General features: G+C 36.7%; 2 long non-coding RNA genes across 2 annotated transcripts in view; one reads left to right on the top strand and one right to left on the bottom strand.

The window, feature by feature from the left end:
• The window catches only part of LOC148052166 (uncharacterized), a 66,049-nt gene extending 64,953 nt beyond the window's left edge, over positions 1 to 1,096 (bottom strand). Inside the window, exon 1 of the long non-coding RNA XR_015698925.1 lies at positions 742 to 1,096. This is a non-coding gene — a long non-coding RNA (uncharacterized LOC148052166). The remainder of the gene's footprint in view (positions 1 to 741) is intronic.
• The window catches only part of LOC148052165 (uncharacterized), a 150,229-nt gene that overhangs the window by 86,644 nt on the left and 43,713 nt on the right, over positions 1 to 19,872 (top strand). The window lies entirely within an intron of this gene.

Raw genomic sequence — 19,872 nt, 5'->3', positions numbered from 1 at the left:
TGCGAAGAGCCCCACACCCTTTCCCACCCCACCAGGAATTTGAGTGAATGCAAGCCGCAATCTAGAGGTAGTTAAAGTTGCTTATCAAAAAGCCTCTCCTTGTGCTGAGTCCAGATATTATACTAGTTGTGTTTTTTCAGTCCAGCCATAACCCTTTTCTAACACTCCCCCCGTTGGCTCGCCTCTCCCCCTCCCCCCGTGGAAGGGGTGGGATGGGAACCTTGCTCGACTTCATTGTTCCAAATGTAAGAGCTATTTGCCCCAAAGTGTCTTCGCTGTCTTTCATAGCTAATTATAATAACTGTCAGATGTCTGGAAAGTCTAGGCTGCCCTTGCTGGCGGAGTTAAAGTTTGCCTTTATTTTTTCCCCTTGGGGACAGATCAGGCCTGATTAGACACAGAGTACAAATAAAAGTGAACAACATACATGTGTAGGGCTTTTTGTCTTTGTTTTTCTTTATGAACAAAGCAGCACGCTGGCTATGTCAGGAAGCAGTGTGGCATGCAGCGTGCATGCAGGCACTGCCCTGGAGGATAACTCCTTTTTTTTTTTTTTTTTTTTTTTTTCTTTTCTTCTTTTATTGAAGCATGCAAGAAATATTTCTGAATTTGAATAGCACTTTAGATACTTGTTCACTCATAAGAAAAAGTAACCATTGATTTAGTGCACGTAGCATTTTAACAATTTTAAGAGATTTGCTTTTCTGGGTGAAAATAAAAATAAATAGACCGTGTACTCACAGTTTTGTTGTGCCGTGCAGGTCGCTGTCTCCTTCTGCAGAGGCAAGGAGGGTAGGAGGATGTCAAGGGTGCAGAATCCCAGTTTAATTCAGGAGAAATGTACAAATGTGCTTCCTGAAGACGCCTGGAAGTCAGCCACTTGTGCTCAGACATCCCATTGCTGCTCTGCACGCTATACTATCTGCAGTTCTGAATTGAACTAAATACTGCCCATGTGAAAGACAGGGGAAACACAGTCATGTGGGACACACAAATCCACTCTATTGGCTCCGAAGGCACAACTTCAGCATTCTTGCATTTCCACCATTGGTTAACAGTTCAAGCTGAAAGAGTCTAGGTCCTCCTAGTGAGTCCGTTTTCCCTTTATGTGTGGAAGAATGACTGTAGGATTTTACAGTGGCAGGATTAGTTAAGTAAGGGACTGAAGTCATCCCTTTGACTGAAGCTGGTGGGTGGGGATTGGACGCTGTGCTTTTCTCAAGCCGACGTTTTTCCTTTTTCTGCCTGCGTTCTGTGTGTCAGGAAATGCTTGCAGTTAACTTGGGCAGCACAGAGAAACTGAAGTGACTTTCTTCAGGTTCAGGGACAGGGACTTGACTTTTAGAGCAACACAGTGTTACAGACCGTACAATGATTTTTTACGGGAATAACTCTATTCTGGCTGGCTAAAGTGTGGTTATTTTTTCTTTTCTAGATTTAAGCCCCAAAAGGGCTATATCAAGATCATCTAACTTGAGCTTTTGCATCACATACATAATCCACAGAAATGAATCCAGCAGTTCCAAACCCTAGACTAATAATTCAAGTGACAACAGAAAACAGATTTTACAGAACTATTGGATCTCTGGGAAATATTATGATGTGGTCATAGTAATGTTTTTAAAGAAGCAACAAATTCCATAAAATCTATAATTACTGATACTTGGTCATTTTGAGAATAACAAAACTATAAAGATTAAATAGGAGGGAGGAAGATTGATTATTCCCTATTTTGGTGTTCTGTCATTTGCCTGATTTAGTTATAGCAGCGTGAGCAGTAATTTGAAACGGTACTCAGTCATGTGTGACATACTTCTTCAATTAACCCTTATTAAAAAGACCTTTCCCAAATCCCACGTGCATGTTTTCCTAGAACCACAGAAAGTAGAGGTATGACAGCTTTGTGAGGGTTTGTGTCCGTCCTCCTCTCTGGGCAGGTTTATTTCCTCTTCTGTGTTTCCAGGGCTTTGTCTAGTGTAGCTCTAGATTCCCTGAACGTGTGGCTCCTGTTGGTGGACTGTTGAACTTAGGGCCTAATTTAGCAGTTGAAGGGCTTAACTATACTTGGAAATTTACCAGAATAATTATTCTGGAATAGTAAATTCATTATACGCCTGTGGTGTACGCAAGGCCAAGCACAGACAGACTGCATTGCTGGCGTTGGTACTACGTACAAGCTCCTATTCAGCAGCTTATGCCTGGCTCGGGATGTCAGGACATCTTTTTGTTTCTACCAGTCAAGCCTGTTCAGACCACCTTAAAACAATGCTTCTTCCTCTTTGGAGTTCACCCTTTTAAGCTATTTATAGACTTTTATCATCACCTCACTGACCACCCTTGTCATCACTTAGCTGAACACCATATTCCAGGTGTAGCTGCATAAGATATGGGAACGTTCCTCTGTAGCCTGTGACCTGGAATCGCTGCAGCAAATCAATATGTGTTTGCTTGATATGTGAGCAGGAAAAATAAATAGTTAAAAATGTACTTACACACCTGACAAACAGAATTTCAAATATGAATAATACTCTATATGCTCTGCTCTGGGTTAAGAAGACGGCCTTGTAAGGCCTTCTTTGCTTTTAAGTGCTAAGAAGATGCAGAGCATTTATTTTTCTTTAGCAGGCTCACTTAAAAATAATATTTAGTAATAATATATAAAATGTGGGATTTGGTGGTGGTGGTGTTATTTGGTTTTTTAATGTTCATGAAGAAAGGTAATTGTCTGGTTTGGATAAAATAAGGCTACAGCAGTAGCATCAAAACTTTCTCTCCTCCCTCCAAAAATGTTTTCAGCTCCACTGGGCTTTCCACATCTGGACTACAGAACACTGAGGGGAGAGAACTGAAAACCCTGGGAGACATTTTCTTTTTTTTTGCAGCGCTGGTGGTCTTCATATTTTTTTTTTTTTACTTTTTTTGTTGTTGTTTAATTCAATTAAAGTGGGAAGAAATACTAGTAAAAGAAACCCTTACTCCAGAGAGCAGTAAACTCTTTGGTTTTAAGACCGGTACATGGTCTTGTCTTAAATACATCTTTTTCATGAATGTCAGTTTCTGATTTTAAAATGCTGAAAAGCTATTTAAAGAGAGGGAATAAACATCTGAATTCATTTAGTATTGTTTAGCTCTTTCCTCAAACAGATCACAAGTAAATTTCAGGAAAATTTAGGGAATCTGGAGCAATGATTATTTACCTGCACTTCTTGAGCCATGAATCAGATGATTCTTAGGTGATACAAGCAGGCATTTTTGGGACTTGTAGTATTTCAGAGACCAAATTAATACTTAGCATCACTGTTGTCTGCAAAGAGAGAAGTAAGTGCATCTTTACACGTATTCATGTATTTTAATGGACACCTTATTTTCCATATCATCTCCATTGAAAAATAAAAATGAAGACTCTAGGCTACATCATGTTCACTCGCTTCGAATAATAAACTGCTTCCTTCTCCATTATTGGTTACTAGAGAAGAATTCATAACTGAAAGAGACAAAGAATGAGAGCATCATAAAATTATCATGGTGTGGAAAATAACATTACTTTGCAAATTCTGTCATTGTGATGGTGCTTAAGATGTGAGACAAGATGTTGCTGTATGAACAGGGCTGTCAGAGTCTGGAGACCATACTGTTACTGCTATGTGGTCCTCTGACTCCATCCATCGACAGAATGGACTTCTATTTCTGGTTTTGGGTTAGGTTTTTTGGGTTTTAGGCTTTTTTCCCTGATCTAGCAAAGATTGGTAAAGACCCTTAATTGCTGCCTAATTGAGGTCCTGTACCTAAGAATTTTCACTGTCCCCTGGCCAAGAACTCTAGGAAAGAAGAGATGACTGAACTAAGTTAGAAATGGTAGTCACCAAAATAGCTCTTTTTCATTCTTTGGGATTATTACAGAGCATATGGTGTGAGGGGGAAAAAGTAGGATTGCCCTGATCCTCTCGTATGGGGTACATTCCCAAACAACTTCACAAAACAGCTAGTGATTTTTTTTCTTGTGTAAACCTAAGCTCAATGGCTATTTGGGAGGAGGAGGAGGAGATTTGCCCCTTGGCTTCTTTTTAGCAATTTGCGCTACATTTAGAAAGACAAAAATCAAAAGTCAGGTAAATTTCTTTCAGAAACACTTAGAATAAAGGCACTTATGCAGTTTTCATGTTGACATGTTGTATTATATAAATGGATACTTCTGAAAACATTTTAATTGTTTTCTTAGAAAATCAAATGTAATTCTATGTGTGTATGATGTAGATTTCATGTTGCCCAGCACTATTAAGACTTTCCTTTTTTCTTTCTGTGGAAAATAATTGAACTTTACTGTATAGACTGTGTGTTTGCTTGCAACTTTGCCAGAGAATTCTTGCTGTTCTATACACCTTTGCTTTTTATAATTCAGCAGTAGGTGGTATCTGCTAAAGTTTAAATTTTATGTTAGTCACTGCTAGTAAAATCCCTCAATGTTGGTAATGCATAAGAAAAGAAGAAATCAGTCAAAAAACCCAGGAGAAACTGGAAAAAGCTGGAGAAGAAGCAAAGACATTGAAAAATCTTTGAGGGCAGGCAAATGGACAAAGGGCACCCAAAAGCCATTTCACAGACAGAAATTACCCAAGCCTGGAAACACGTAGATCACTTGCAGCGTGTGCATATATTCTGGAAATGGTTTTATACCCTAGTTAAGAACAGGCCTAAGCTAACACGAGGAATTTTTCAAATGCATCTGTTACAGGAGGACTGTGAAGGAAGGTTTGTTCTCATCTCCTGCACCAGGAGGGGTGAAACTTGCTGAAATGCTGTCTGAGCAAGTCATCTGTGCTGTACATGAACTAGCCAGCCAGGTTGCAGTATCTGCTATTTACATAAAGAAAAATCACCAGCAAAGCTGTTAATATCATAACTGATTTTGTGGGGCTTTGGGGGTTTATGTTTTGTTTCGTTTGTGATTTTTTTTTTTTTCTCATCGAGTCTTTTCTCATTCCTCTGTCTCCTCAAGCTATTTATGTAGTATAAAGTGAATGAAACCACATGAGATACTGGGAAGATTTTCAGCCAGCAGAGAGGAAGCTGATATCCCATTACTGCTGAAAGTCAGAAGAACTTATTCCTGTTTTCTCTGCAGGCCTTCTTTTTTTTTTTAGGGTCAAGTTTTGGTGGATAGCTTAGATAATCTGGCTGCAATTTAACCACTACAAAAACCATCTCAGATTCAGTAGGTTCTTGACCTATATCTACTGAAATTCATGCATACTTTGAGCTTTTAGTTGTTTCATATTTATAAATCTGATTTTGGTTACAGGACAGGTGGTGAGGAATTCAGATCTCATTCACATCTCATTCAGATGAACTGATAACAACAGGAAAAAATCCAAGATTTTCAGCTAATCGATTCTAAAATTTTTATAAGGTTTATACAAGTGAAAATTAAAATAATCTGTTAACAACTGTATTTGCAGGAAAAAAAATCTAGATAAAACCGAATGTTATGTAAACAGTGGGTTGGTAACTGCAATATTGTTCAGATGAACTTGAGTGATACAAATGTTTTAAAGCTTCGCTATATTTAGAGTGCCGTAGAATTATGATGTCCAGAAAGATTTGATGAACAAAGCTGGAACCAACCATGCTTTTAAGCTGATATAGCTCAAGTTTAAAATATATAAAATCCCTTGTAACCATTAAGGTACCATTGAAATGAAAGATAACGATAAGGTACCATTGAAATGAAAGATAATTTTTGTATCACATCTGCATATTCCAGAAAGTCTGGTGATTTCTTTTAAATGATATTTTTTTTTCCTGGGCAATTTCATCAATCTTTGTTGAATCCTCCCATTTTTATCCCTTTTTGTTGGTCTCTTGTTCCCATAACTCCTTTCAGTATAAACAAATTGTTTTCCCTAAAATACACAGGCCTGAACTCAGCTGGCCCAATTTTCACCAAAAAAATGAGGGACTCTGTAGAGGCAATCTGACTTGGTGACCGTTACTCAGACTACTCTTACAAGGTTACGTAGCTTTGTCTGGTTTCAGGTAAGTTCTTTCATCCCCAATTAACCCAAAATAATCTATAAACATATATATTTTATAAATTATCTATCAAACTCATGTCCTTATAGAAGTCTGCAACTGGCACTTTATATTCTAATTTTCTTCTGCTGTAAGATATTCTATTGGTTTCAAAATCTGAAATGTATCAAAATTTTGTGTAATCCAATATTTAGTTAAGAATGATAGTATTTAGCAGTTAATGTTTCAAATGTAGAAGCCTTTGATATAAAAGACACGTGGTCTAATTTTGATTTTTTTTTAATTTAATATATTCACTGGATAAATCATCTCTCTCTTCATAGAGAAAATAGATGAATGTTAAAGTATTTCACACTGTATGTAACAAAATTAAATAGAGCATTCCCTCCACTGTCCCACACCTACGGCCCTGTCTGCAACAGAAGTACAGTATTATTGGTGAGATTAAAGCATCACAAGGAAACAAGTCATTAGCAGTTGCAACTTCTTTGTTAGTAAAAATATGTTAAAGTTAAAATATATTACAACTTTTTTCAAAATAATGTATTGTTTGGGGATCAATATAATAAATCTTGGATATTATTTTTCTTCTTTTTCAATAATTTTGATCTAAAGAGATCTCCCATTTTTTGATTCATTATTATTGTCTGATATCTCAGTCTTTTAGGGATTAAGATAGTAGGTAGTTTGCCCCATTTCTCTTCCAATTTTGGGTGGTCCTAAACCAAGATAGTTTCAAAAGGATTTTTTTTTTTTTAAACCATCTGCCCTCCACATTTTACTCCTTAATGAAATAATTTACTTGTTCTTTTCTTAAGGGAAGTTAATACTGCATAAAAGCAATACTAATACCACAGTTTTTCTTGCAAGAAGCTAGACCTGTTACTTTAAGGATGTACATTTTTCCTCTGGTAGTTTATGAAAATTTAAATTTAAAGGATTTAATAATTTAAGCAGCATAGTTTAGTGACTGAATGTTGAAGAACAGAGGGGTCTGGAATTGTTAGCAAAACACTAGACATTTCAGAGAATATAGTTCAATACTGCCTTCAGGCACTGATCCTTGCTAGGTGCATGCAGGGTAGAGATGCTTTCAGAAACAGATTATTGTATAGTTGAATAGAACTGCTACTCTAGTAATGACATTTTATCTGTAATTATATATTGTATTATATATTCTATATTGATTAATGAATTTCTTATATACAAAAGACTAAAGAATTCCTTTACCAAGAGGGTTTTGATCTTGGTTGAAGAACAAGGTGTAGGCAGAGGGGAGGAAAGGGGGGGGGGGCAGGCAGAGGGGGGAAGTCAATGCAAACTGCACTTGTTCAAATAACTGCAGTCACCAAAGTATGTTCACATATTTGTCTGATCTTTGTAGGGAAATGAAATCCTACCCTGAGCCTTTCTAAATGTCCTCCTACTTTCGGTAATCTCTCCTGTGTTTGTGTTTTGGTTTGTGTTTTGGTTTTGGTTTTTTTTTTTTTTTTTTTTTTAGAACCATCATGATGTTATCTAAATATCCTATTACTGTATTCCTCACTCTGTTTCTTTTTTTCCTTCCCAATGTTTAATTATGGACCTCATTTGTGGCATATCACAATCTAAACTGGAGGTTTCTTGTTTGAGGGACCTTGACTGAGATCCTGACCTTAGTGAAATCAAGGAGGAGAGAGGGTTTCAGTGTCTTAAGTGGCACCAGGATTTCACCCCGCCTTTATTCAGGACACCTCTGGACAAAGGGAACAAGTAAGAATGAAGTGCTTGAGTATTAAGCCAATTATCTCTTTTAATTAGGACATGTATAGAGAACTCTTAAACTGAAGAAAGGGTGAAATCTGCTGAATAAATTATTCACAGTAAATAGTCCACCCAGCTCTAGTTCTGACAGAGATAAAGCTGCAGCGGCATCAAAGTGTCTGCTCTTACAGGGTGTTGCTCTGACACAGATGTCAAATGACAAATCAACATGAGGTGAACAGATGAGTTTTATTCCCTGCCTTGCTCAGCTGGAGAGATCGCTAAGGGTGGTCAAATAGGCTCCAACGATGCTCTTAGAGCATCCTTTTGCTGTAAAAGATAAATAAAACTGGCCAGGAGGTAACTTCTGTAATTCCTTAAATCTGCTTTGCAGATATTACAAAGGGTAGACTACAAATAGCTTGGGAGCTTTTCACCACAGCATGGAGGGAGGGAAATCAGTAAGACCTTATGGTCACCTCCTCTAAGACTGTGAAGAAACCTGAAAATTTAAAACAGTTTTTCTACTGGTGAAATGGGTGTTGCTAAAAAGGGGTTTAGCTGTAGTTCATTTTGTCAGTACTGACTTTACCTCCATATTCTTTGCTGGTCCCTGCTGAGCTATCTTTGAGACTAGGATAGAACAGTGATGGAAATTACTGAAGATGTTTTGAATAAATAGTGATTCAAACTCTGTTCTGGGGACAATGTTCTGACCATTCATGTTTTTGCAAAATGCCGTGAAAAATCATAGTTTCCTTTGGGCTTCTGTTACCCTGTGCAATTCCTGTACCACCTGCTGAGCAACTCTATCTTCTTAGCCCATTTTCCATAAAATTGAGTGCTTAATCAGGGAAAACCAAAACCGTTGGACAAAAGGCAGTTTAAATGCTTCCTCAGGACAGGCATGTAGGATAGGGCCTCATTCATAATATTCATCATTCGTATGGGACTTTGGTAGAACCATTTAAGCGTACACTGCGAAAACAGTCCTGTCTACGTGCAGAACCTGACGTGGCAGCTGGGTGAAATGGAGTCGGGCAGCAGTAGTTCCAGCTCCATAGCCACAGAGAGGAAATCAGAGAATTCAGATCGGATGCCTCTCTAGCCATCAAGCTGTCATTCATGCATTTTAAATGGCTTAACACTGATAAAGGCTAATTTTGGCTGAAATAATCTTTACAGCACCAGATTTTACTTTGGGTAATAAAACAGACTTTTATAAGAAAACAGATTCTTCCACTCATTTCCTGGAAAAAAAAAAAAAAAAAAAAAAAAAAAACCAAAAAAGAAAAATGAAAATGAGTATTTTTTCCTGCTTTTTGTCCTTCCTTCTGTGAGACAGCACTACCTTTACAGTCTTTGTCCTGAGCATAATATTTGAAGCCATAATTTAAATTCAGTGTAATTTTGTATCAGATTTTTGGCATTCTTTTAACACTTTTTTAGAAACTCTTCGCAATGAAGTTGAAATGTGGTTTACAGTCCTTTGACACAGTGAAAATCCTTATTTTGCAGTGATGCATTTTCAGAGAGTAAAGATGATAATTAATGTATACAATATCTTGGTTAAATTTCTGTAGCTTTTTAATTTCAGTATGCTTAAATTTCTATAAATGAGTATCTTTCACAAAAGCAGAATTATACTGAAGATGACTTTTATCATATTGTTAAAACCTGTACATCATAGAAAAACAATTCATGTAGAAATATGTGCTTGTTCCTTTGAGAGAGGTGAATAGATAAACTGTCCAAGGTACAGGGAAATAGAGCATGGATAATGCGGGTTTGAGATATTCTGTTGCTTAAGTGATGCATTAAATCAATATTCTGCAAAGCTTTTTCTTGTTAACTTATTTACTTGGCTGCTGTCACAATTCACCATTTAGGTCATCGTCTTTTTAAAAAGTATATTTTCTTGTGGCCTAATTTAACTTTATCTAAATACTTCAATTCCTCAACTAATGAAACTTCTTCAAATGCTGAAAGTATAGTACTGTTTTAATGCCAATATTTACACTGAAATTCCTTACTTGGTTAATAGGCTAAGGAAAGAATTGACTTTCAAGTGAATTAGTAGTTTATCTGCGTCAAAATCTATTACTACAAATGAACAGCCGAACGAATAAAAAGTGATGTTAATAATTTAATAAAAAGGGGAAATTCTTTAATAAAGTTCTGGAAAGAGAATACTGAAAAGAAAGGCAGGCGTTCTTTCTTCAGCTATTTTCATTTTGACATATATCTGCATAAATGGAATCTCAGAAGTTGATTCTTCTCAACAGTCAAAATAACCATTCAAAAATAATTATGGAGATAATCAGTGCCTTGTTGTAACAGGAGCCGAAGGTGTGCACTCAGTAATGATGTAAGGGTACTTCAGGGAAACCTTCATCTTTCCATCGTTCAAATGGCTGAGTAAGAGCTGCAGAAATTCAGCACCCTGGAGGTATTTCGTTTGTCAAAAAAATAGGCATATCCTGGATCATGAATCACCTCTGTTGTACTAAGATTTTACTGAGCTTCAGATAACAAAATAATTTTAAACCAAGCAATTTATACAATTATTTTTTTTCCTTTAATCAAGATTCAATTGGGTAAGATCACTCACTTCCCTTTGTAAACTGTCTTAATGGTCTATCATCTATACAGTGCTGTTTGTGAGATACCATTTACGTAACGTGTAATTAGTCACAGTGTCTACACAGGCGTGTGGCTAAGTCTACATTTCAGTTTTAGATGTTTTTGTATTTTTTTGAAGAATTTTTGAAAGAATTATAATTATGAGTGACAGCCACAGGGCTGTGCTGTTTTTTTTTTTTCCTTTCTAAGCAGTTTCTTTCAATTTTAAGCTGGACTAAGAAACAGTGTTTCCAAAGAGAATTTCCTCATCCTTGTTAGGGTATTTTAGAAATATGGGTGTTCAAATAGTGATGAAAACAGTCGAGTAAATGCAGAGGGTTTGGGTGAAGGAGACTGCAAAGATTAGAATTAATTATTTAAGAAAGCAGAAGAATTAAAATGGGTCATGAAAAAAAAAAAAAAGCAAAGTACTGAAGCTTGTAGAGTAGAGAGATTAGGAATGCCTGTGTTCCTTGTCTCTTTCACAAGGGATCAGAGAGGTCTTCAACCTAACCTGAAGACAGAAAAATCAAATTCTTTGGTTAGGAAGCAAGTACTTTTTCACACAATGTGTGATAAAATTGTGGACGCTGGCAAGATTACTAAGGCTAGACCTGTTTCTTAATTGCTATATGGATATGGACTGTTTCGATGTCCTTCCATTTTTTTCTTCATTCGTGTTCTCTCCCAACCCCATCAAGTTTTATTAATCTGTTTCTGATGCCTTTTCTCATGCACCTTTTCCAGTTTGTGGGAACTGAATGCAAAACAAAACATCTACTGTCTTTGCTATCTACTTTTCTTCAAATCGCAGAACTTTTTTAAGAAAATACACAGATAGGGCAGCATCATTGTATTTCAGCAGCACTCTGAAAAGTTGTTACATGGTCATTTAGAAAATAAGCACGATTCACTGACATGCTATGAAAAAATAAGGTGGATCTGGTTAATGTTGCTTAGATAAGAACGTCTCTAACGTGTATAATTTCCCTGAAGAAAGCTACCGTTTTTTTTATTCTCGATATCGGGTGAAAAGAGAAACAAATTTGTTCTTGAAATCTGATTAATAGAATTTCAACTATGTAAGCCATTGCACTCAGTGAAGGTAAAGGTGAAAGAAATTAAAATTGTCTGGAGTTAATTAAGCTGGTTTTCAGATTAGTAAGGTAATGAAGAAATATAAATAAATATTACCTACTGAATGAATAAAAATGGCAAGACCTTCAAATTTTTTTTTCTATGGACAGGAAATTTTTTTTATACCTTTTATAATCTGATAACGATTTTGTGGAAGTATTGTATTATATTTTTATTGAGGAATGCTGTATGCAATGAACCATGTAGTATGACTATCAAAAGCAGTGGAAACTCCATTTCCTGACTAGACAGAACAGCTAAACTGATGAAGCAACAGGCTTTGTAATCAAAGTAGCTGTGGAGTAGGTAGTACGGCTACTCAAAAAATGCAAGCAAATTGAATCCCATGTCAAACCAAAAGCATTTAGCATGTTCTTAGTGGGCTAAGAGCACAAGAGGATGCTATCGCTGACATAGAACAAAACACACCAAGAAAAAAAAAATGGAATAGCTGAACTGATGAGAACAAGAAGTTCCAATGAACCAAAAATTCACTAAATCCAAAAATGTAAAGTGCTGACCCCCGTTGACCTCAACAAGTTGTTAATTAGCAGAGGATTAACACCCTTTTCATGTGGTGGCAATCACTAGAAAATAATGTGAATGCATCAAAGAACTTTAGGGTCTAACAAAAGATTAAACATAAAGATTCTGTGGATTATAAAAGTGGAATCTGAAATGGGCACTACACTGTCCAGTTTGCAATTTTGAACAAATGATCAATACCTTAGAAAATAAAATATTTTGGGAAGAAGAAGAACTGAAATAGAAACATAATTTTTAAAAAGTATTTCTATTGCATCTATTTCTGAATTCAGTGTCTTTAACGTTAACACTTTACAGCAGGAGATATTAGAGAAAAATCTGGACACATTTTAAAATATTGTCAATTTATTATAAGGTAGCCAATAAGGAAATATTTTTTCTTAAATTAATTTTCCAAAAGGGCTTTAGAAAGTTTCATTCATGTTTTAAATGACTATGGACACCAGGTTATTCAGTACTCTACATAAAACCATGACTTGAGATGAATAATGTAAAACAAGCAAACCAAACCAAACCAGAATCCCCCTATTCTTTCCATTATGAATCTGTTTGGGGCTCTCAAAGGCTGATGAGGGTTGAATTGTGTTTTGTATCAGAGGACCTGTGAGAAGTAGTAGCAACCTACAGCATTTTGGGTATCTGTGTGCCTTGGGGACGCTGTGCTGCTGTGAACAGCTGGTGCTGGGAGAGGGGCAGCAGAGGGAAGCACAGCCCCAGGCCCAGCACCGCCATCGGCCGGGCAAGCACAGCCTCTGCTGGCCCCACTGCTCTGCAGCTCCTGGCTATGTCAGGGGTCAGACGAGCGGTGCTCAGGAGCCCCTTGGTACTGCTGTGACATGAGTGAGAGCAAACTGAGAAGCCAGAGTCAGTGTTAGCTGGGCCATTGACTGGATCCCAGCAGTTGAAAGCTTAAATCACAACGTATTTCTGGTTTGGCTGACAAGGATCAAAACCACACCAGCAAACACAAGCATAAATAAGGCATTTTTGAGACTTTTACAAAGACCACAACTTTGTAAATGTGTTTCTAATAGTTTTCAGTGCAATGCAATTTCAATCAAAGATGTATTGCTTTTTCTAAAAGGGTTGGTTGCTGCTTAATTCTGAAAATGTGGCTAATATTCTGAATGTACCTGCTGCAAAATGGAATTTATTTCCTTTCAAGATGCATGCAATACTTGATAATTTACTTCTGTAGTAGGTTTTTAACTTTTATTCTGATTTGGACCCCTGAGGCCACGTGGGTGTTGTTGGAGAGCTGCGTGTGCACTGTGCTGGTGTGCAGATGACCAACAGTGTGCAGATGGAGGGCTTTGTCCCTCCTGGGTTGTTCTGTATCACAACCTGTGCTGGTAGTGAAGCTGCACACCTCAGCTAAGTGGAGAATGTGAAGAAACTGAAACCCTGTAAATGTAGCCGAGGAGCATGTGGCTTTCAGTGCTCTCATAATTGCCAATGTCAGAAACTTCTGCAAGTCAGCTGTCCACTGGGGAAATTTATGCACAGCCCTGGCCTCACCCAAGCTTGTGATTTACGGCATGAAGCAGTGGGTTGATGAGCACTTTTCTCTTGTTGGAAAGACCCTCTTTAACTTCACTATCCAGACAAATATCTGAGCCATTAAACAAATGAAACTCTTAGTTTGCCTAATCACTTGTAGATAGTGAGTTCTGCAGGTTAGTTACGTTGTAAAAAATATATCTCTCTCTTCATAACCAAAAGAATTAACTTCTGTAACTTCAGTTATATTGGAAGTACAGTATTTCTGCTCTTATAGGATGATAACTGCCTATTAGAGCATTTCTTGCTGTTTATTTTTACTTCACTCATGTCTAGTTTCATCTTACTCAAGTCCTTTTTCTTTTGTTCTTTCTGTGTTATGAATTTGGCATATTTAAGTCTTCACAATTTGACAGATTATGGAGTAATTTCTATCATGAAAGGGGAGTAACGGTGATTCCAACTGTGATTTTCAGTGCTGCATTCATAGTTGCACTGATCAGAAGGAGCCCAGGCTTTGACTCTCATACTTAAGGTCAGTCTTGCAGGGCTGACAACTGAGAAAAATATTTTTTCTGATAAACTGAGTGAATCGGACCTGGAAGTTTCTGAAAGATAATGAACAGGAAGCTGAGCAACTTATAGACTCATTTCTCAACAGAGCCACAATTGGAGCACAAAGACATTCTCTCTGTTGTGAATTTGATCTCCTAATACTTGTGGTAGATTCTGTATCATTACCTGTTCAACTATGGAATAAGCATTTCTGTAATGATGTAAAATCATTAATTATACTCTGATGCTGACTAGGACAAGTTCTATTGGTATGTTTGGTTTGTCTCTCTCTCTCACCTGTTCAACTATGGAATAAGCATTTGAAGCCTCCTGTTGATGCATAGGTCTGCAAAAATATATGATTTAGTGTTGCCTAGTTAATTCCCTGACTTCTGAAACAACCTGATTCAGCTTCAGACTTTATATGTTAATAGTTAAAAAGAAAATGAAAAGATCCAATCTTCTTAAGAGGAAATTAACATAATGGGCTCTAATCATACATAACCATATATGAAAAAAGCTATCAGTAGCCCAAGTAACCAGTACATAAATAGGCACCAGTTTCACTCTTCTTTTTTCAGGTCATAGGAAGTTAATTCAGAAAGGGTTCATATATGTCAAGAAAAAGTGTGTCTGTGTTTGATTCTCTATTATGGTTGCTTCAGGATTCTGATGAAATACTGCCTGTCAGTTATCTCTCTTCCTAATTAGAGAAATGTTTCAACCAAAATTCTTGGAGGACCAGATTTAAATTGTGCTTCCAGAAGAGCTTGCATAAGCAGCTTTGACATTTGCTTTCTGCAAGTGTTCATGCCAGCAGAGTTGATTATTTGAATGTTGTTGGAAAGCAAGTAAATTCAAATGAGTATTCATGAAAGGTGTTGCTCTTTCAGATCTAGGAACTGAACCTAGAGAGATCTATTGTGTTAGACCTTCAGCTGCCCAGCTGTAACTGTTTCCAGCAAAATCTGTATTAGTGTATAGCAGATGAAACCTCCCTCTTCTTTTATCTAAGACAATGGTCCTGTAAATACCTTAAACTATTCAAATCATGCCTCACTGAAAGGCAGCATTGCCCTTTCCAGTAGAAATATGTAGCTGGGGATGGGAGAGGTGGGACTTTTCCTTTTGCTAGCGTGGTTTTAGATTGGTCTAAATCAAACATGAACTGCACCCTACAGTATGATAGAGAGAAAAGGCAAGAACACAATCAGATAAATTCTTTTTCATATTATTTCTTACTACTTAAACTCTTAAATCTAGATGAATGTTTCATCAGAGTTCTCATACTTTTCTCCAGACTTGATAAAATTAGATTATTTTCACTACTCAAAGGTCACAAACAGCATCTTTTGTTGACAACAACTAAAACTCAGAAGCACTGTCTAAAAGTACTCACAGCCAATGTATGAATTTTTAAAAGATTCACATTCCTGGAACTAAATCTCTGTTTCACTATTTACTGTTTGGTTTCAATACTTTCTGTTAAACAAACTCAAATGAAGTTTGCTGCAATAACTAAAATCCACAGGCACTGAGGCATGTACTACTTAGAATTACTTAGAATAAAGACGGTGTCCACAAAGATACTCATAGGTTCCTTTTTCCTTGAGCATTAGATCAGATATAGCAGTTGCCTGAAACAATGTGTGCTGAGGGGATGTGAAATGCTTTCCATATCCAATAAGAATACAGAGTAAAAACATTAATATGTGTATTTTTAATGATTCTATGAAATCCTGAGCCTCTCTTGTAAAACTGTCCGACAGAATTCAATACTGAATTTACTGTGAAATGTAGATTCAGTTCAATTACAAGACTAAGTGAGTTAATTCAAGGTTTTTTCTTGAAGGCACAGGCCTTCATAATTTTGCATTCTCTTTCCCTGTAAAGGAGTACAGAGGGAGTGAAGGAGGTGACTTCCTTGTTTTTCAGAAGTTGAGTTTGTCATGGAAAGCTTAGTGGATCAACAGAAATAAAAGTGTTGGGAAGACGTTGGTGTATAATAATCCTACTCTTCTACTGCTCCTGCTAATTCCAAACTTAGCCCCTGCTTATCACATGGTGGGAGCTATTCTCGTTATTATTTTCCTTAATGCTATTCATGTTCAAAGTTAGGTTAGCGCTGCACATCCCATTTATCACAAACTCAGTATGGAAAAGCCATATGGTGATCAAGGCTGGGAATTATGCCCCAAGTTTCACACTAAATGCACTTATATGGTCTTATGGCTACTTACACTTGGTGCCCATCTGTTAGGATGGCAGGGGGCCCACTGCTAAGTTGGCCAGACAATTGCCCTTGAGGATAGTTGCCAGACAATGTTTGAACCTCGGTGGGCAACACAGCAATGGAAAAACCATTGTTTTTTGCTAAAACTGCCTCCTTATACCAACAATGATTTCTTACACATGGTTATAATTTCTACTTCACATAGAAAATATATGAAATAAAAAAGTGACAATGATGATTTTTGTCCCTTGCACTGGTACAGGTTATATGGCAGTGAACAGATGTAAAAATCATCAAGAAGAAATGTTTCAAGTCAAATGCAGTAGGTTAAATTTATGAATGTTCAGTATAAAGGACATACCAAATAGGAAACTAGAAAACAGACTGATGCAATACATCTGTGGCAAAACTAAAGGTGCAAGTTCTAAATGTGCTTCAGGAATTTAGCACTCAGCTTCAGAGAGAAAAGATTGTACGATTCAAGTTGGTATCCACCATTCAGAAGGTGGGATGATCTTCGCTAATTTCAAGCAACCAAACATTTTGCTTCATTATAATGCTAAGGAATGAAATTATTTGGGCAAAAGAAAATCCTTAAAGCTTTGCAATGTAAAACAAATTTGGACATTGAAGACAGTGTGTGAAAATAAAGGTAGGAAGAGAAAGATAATAAGGAACAAAGGTATACATGATATAGCAAATGAATTTTGCAGGATATAAAAGTAGAGATCAAGCTAAGAAAAGAGGAAGAAGGAATTGTGCAGCATAGAGGAGGTATTGGAAGCACAGAGAAATGGAAAAGCAGGCAAGTTTGTTTATTTCTATTAAAAAAAATACATTGTAGTCAAAGTCTTAGGTATAGACTAGGAATTGACTACATTGAAGGTAAAAGCAGACAGTCATGACTCTAGGAAGGAGAGAGAAAACATAAGCAGGAAAAAGCTTTTGGTCTAAGAAAGAGAAAGAAACTTTCATTGAAGGGGAGCTGGGAAAAACCAAGCAATTAAAAGCAGGTGGTAGCAATTGAAGTTCAGCTTGTCCATTGAGTTGTGTGGATTAGGCCCTAGTAGGTCTGAAGCCTTGATTGCTTAACAGTGCAGCTGAGAAGAAATAAAATTCTGTTGCTCTCAAAGTCCTTTCTGGATCTGGACAGCTCTCTTGCATCTCAAAGGTCTACTCTGTCAGAATATCATCTTTGCCTGAACAGATGATGATTTATTTATCGCTTTAATAACACTGCTTTCTGTATTTGTAACTTTCCAAGGGGCTTTAAACTTCATATTCTCATTTGAAAAATCAAGTTCAGCAGAGATACTTGTTACTGGAAAAATAACAATAACCTGACATTAAAACTTCTCACGGGAGTATAACTGTTTTGATGGAGATTATATTGGAAAAGATCTTTGTGTCCAGATGGACAAAACTAATTTAGAACACAGTTCTGGTGGTCGGAACAATTGCTTATAACGGAGGAAGTTGCATGCCAGCTCTTGCTGTACCTGATTCATTCCAGGAAATGTTCATTTCCTACATGTCAGGCAAGTGCCCTGGCTCTCTGGATTTTCTGGAGGAAATTGTCACCTTCTCCATTGTCTTGTTTTCATCTGGAAAAGGATTACTAGAATGGAATACTTTTAAAAACATAAGAACTTCCACGATCACAGGATGAAGGAGCAATTTTCTGTGAAGCTTTAATGAGGAACAGGAAATTACTGACTCTAGGATGTGGTGTCCTACCCCAGAACGGTCCAGTAAAAGAACCTGCTTGTAGATTGTTGTCAAAACTCCCACTGGATAACAAGGAGGAAGGTCTAATTTCTGCTATGAAGATGTTAGTAACCAGCTTGACCCTCTTCAGTCTGAAAGGGGACACCGTACCCTGTTGAACTAGTTGGCTAAAAAAATGCTTGAATTAGAATTCTTGTTAGTGAATCTGGTCACTTTTCTGCCCTATTTCTAACATTCATTTAATAAATAGGTATTTTCTAAAATAATCATTCAAGACACTCACTATCATGTGCTCCAGGAGATTAGGTCAAACATGCTAAATGATAATGGAACCACTGATGCAAACCAATAATTTTTCTTAGAATCATATTTTTGTAAGGACCCTTCACTCCGTAAATAAGTTTGGTTGTTTTGTGTTGGCTTTATGGCATTCTGTAGCAATCATAAGATTAAGAGGTTAAAATTGAGGCTCTATATTCTTTAGTAGGTCTTTTGGCTGTGTAACATTCATAAAGGGAAATTATCCAGCCTCATATTGACTTTCTAGGAGACTTTTCAGATGTGAACAGAAATGTGTATTTAATTTTGAGCTTGGCCCAACATCTAAGATTAAACACACGAGAACCTAGTTATGCAGTTCATTCTGGACCTAAACTCTAGCGAAAACTTTTGGTTTTTAAGTTTCCCTGAAACAACTGAAACACAGTACCTATTAGTAACCAGATGTAATTTAAGCAAAAATCAGTTTTAACAGATGGGCCTTTCAAAACCAACTATATGAAACTAGTTTATTTTGAGTGTTTTGTTCCTGGAGTGACAGCATTTTATTTAATCATCATAGCTCTTATTTGCATATTGTGTTTCATTTGTTTCATGACCACATTAATTAGAAGAAAAGACTATCTTGCTGTACATGACATTTCAGTTCCTGAATGAACAAGGACATGAGCTTCAGGCAAGTTGCATTAATTTGGTCTGTATAGAAATTAATAACAACTGTACTTCAAACTTTCCCCTCAAAAATAATAATTTGAATATTTATGCATTCGAAAAGGCCATTCCTAACCCATGGCCAAGAGATTATTTTGTTGGCTTATCCACAGGAAAATATTTTATGTTGACAATACATTACATGAGTGATTTTTGAAAAATAAACAGAGCATACTGTTCTTACAAAGGGTTGATAACAGATTTGTTTCCTAGATACTTGATTGTGACCTGAGAGGCTACTCTTGATCTGGGAAAGGAAATGTCAAATGTCCATTTCTAGAGAAGTTCTAGATATAAAAAAACGTACCTCCTAATGAAAATCCCGAATGTTGGATTATTGATTGTGTAATGACCAAAAGAAGAGAAGTTAAGGAGGAATGTTGATGTAATTAATGAGTTTTGAGGCCAGAAGAGACTATACCAAATTTAATTTAGTATATTGCTACTGAAAACCCTTCCAAAACTATCTTTTGGAAAGATGTCCAATATTGAAGTGAGGATTTCATGAAGGAGTCACTCTTACAGTTGCTACACTAGAAAAGTACAACATTATAAGGAGATGTGCTAACACTTCAATGCCATCCTTGAAGAGGACATTCAGACGGGTAATGGAACAGTTGAAAAAAAATCTGCTTGGAACTAGAAGAGAAATTTCATCATGTATACCTCATTTCTGGGAGGTGGACTTTTAAGTATTAGAAGTTCTATGAGGCATTCTTGATAAGCAAAGCAGGCTCAGAGAGCATAGCTTCAACGAGAAGCCTTAAGTAGTGTATAAAGCCATGTTG

Source organism: Nipponia nippon, unplaced genomic scaffold (assembly GCF_047370975.1).
Source record: "Nipponia nippon isolate SJK-2023a ecotype South Korea unplaced genomic scaffold, ASM4737097v1 scaffold_5, whole genome shotgun sequence".
NCBI lineage: Eukaryota > Metazoa > Chordata > Aves > Pelecaniformes > Threskiornithidae > Nipponia > Nipponia nippon.
The sequence above is the reverse complement of the archived record's forward strand: the minus strand, read 5'-3'. Positions and strand labels throughout refer to the sequence as shown.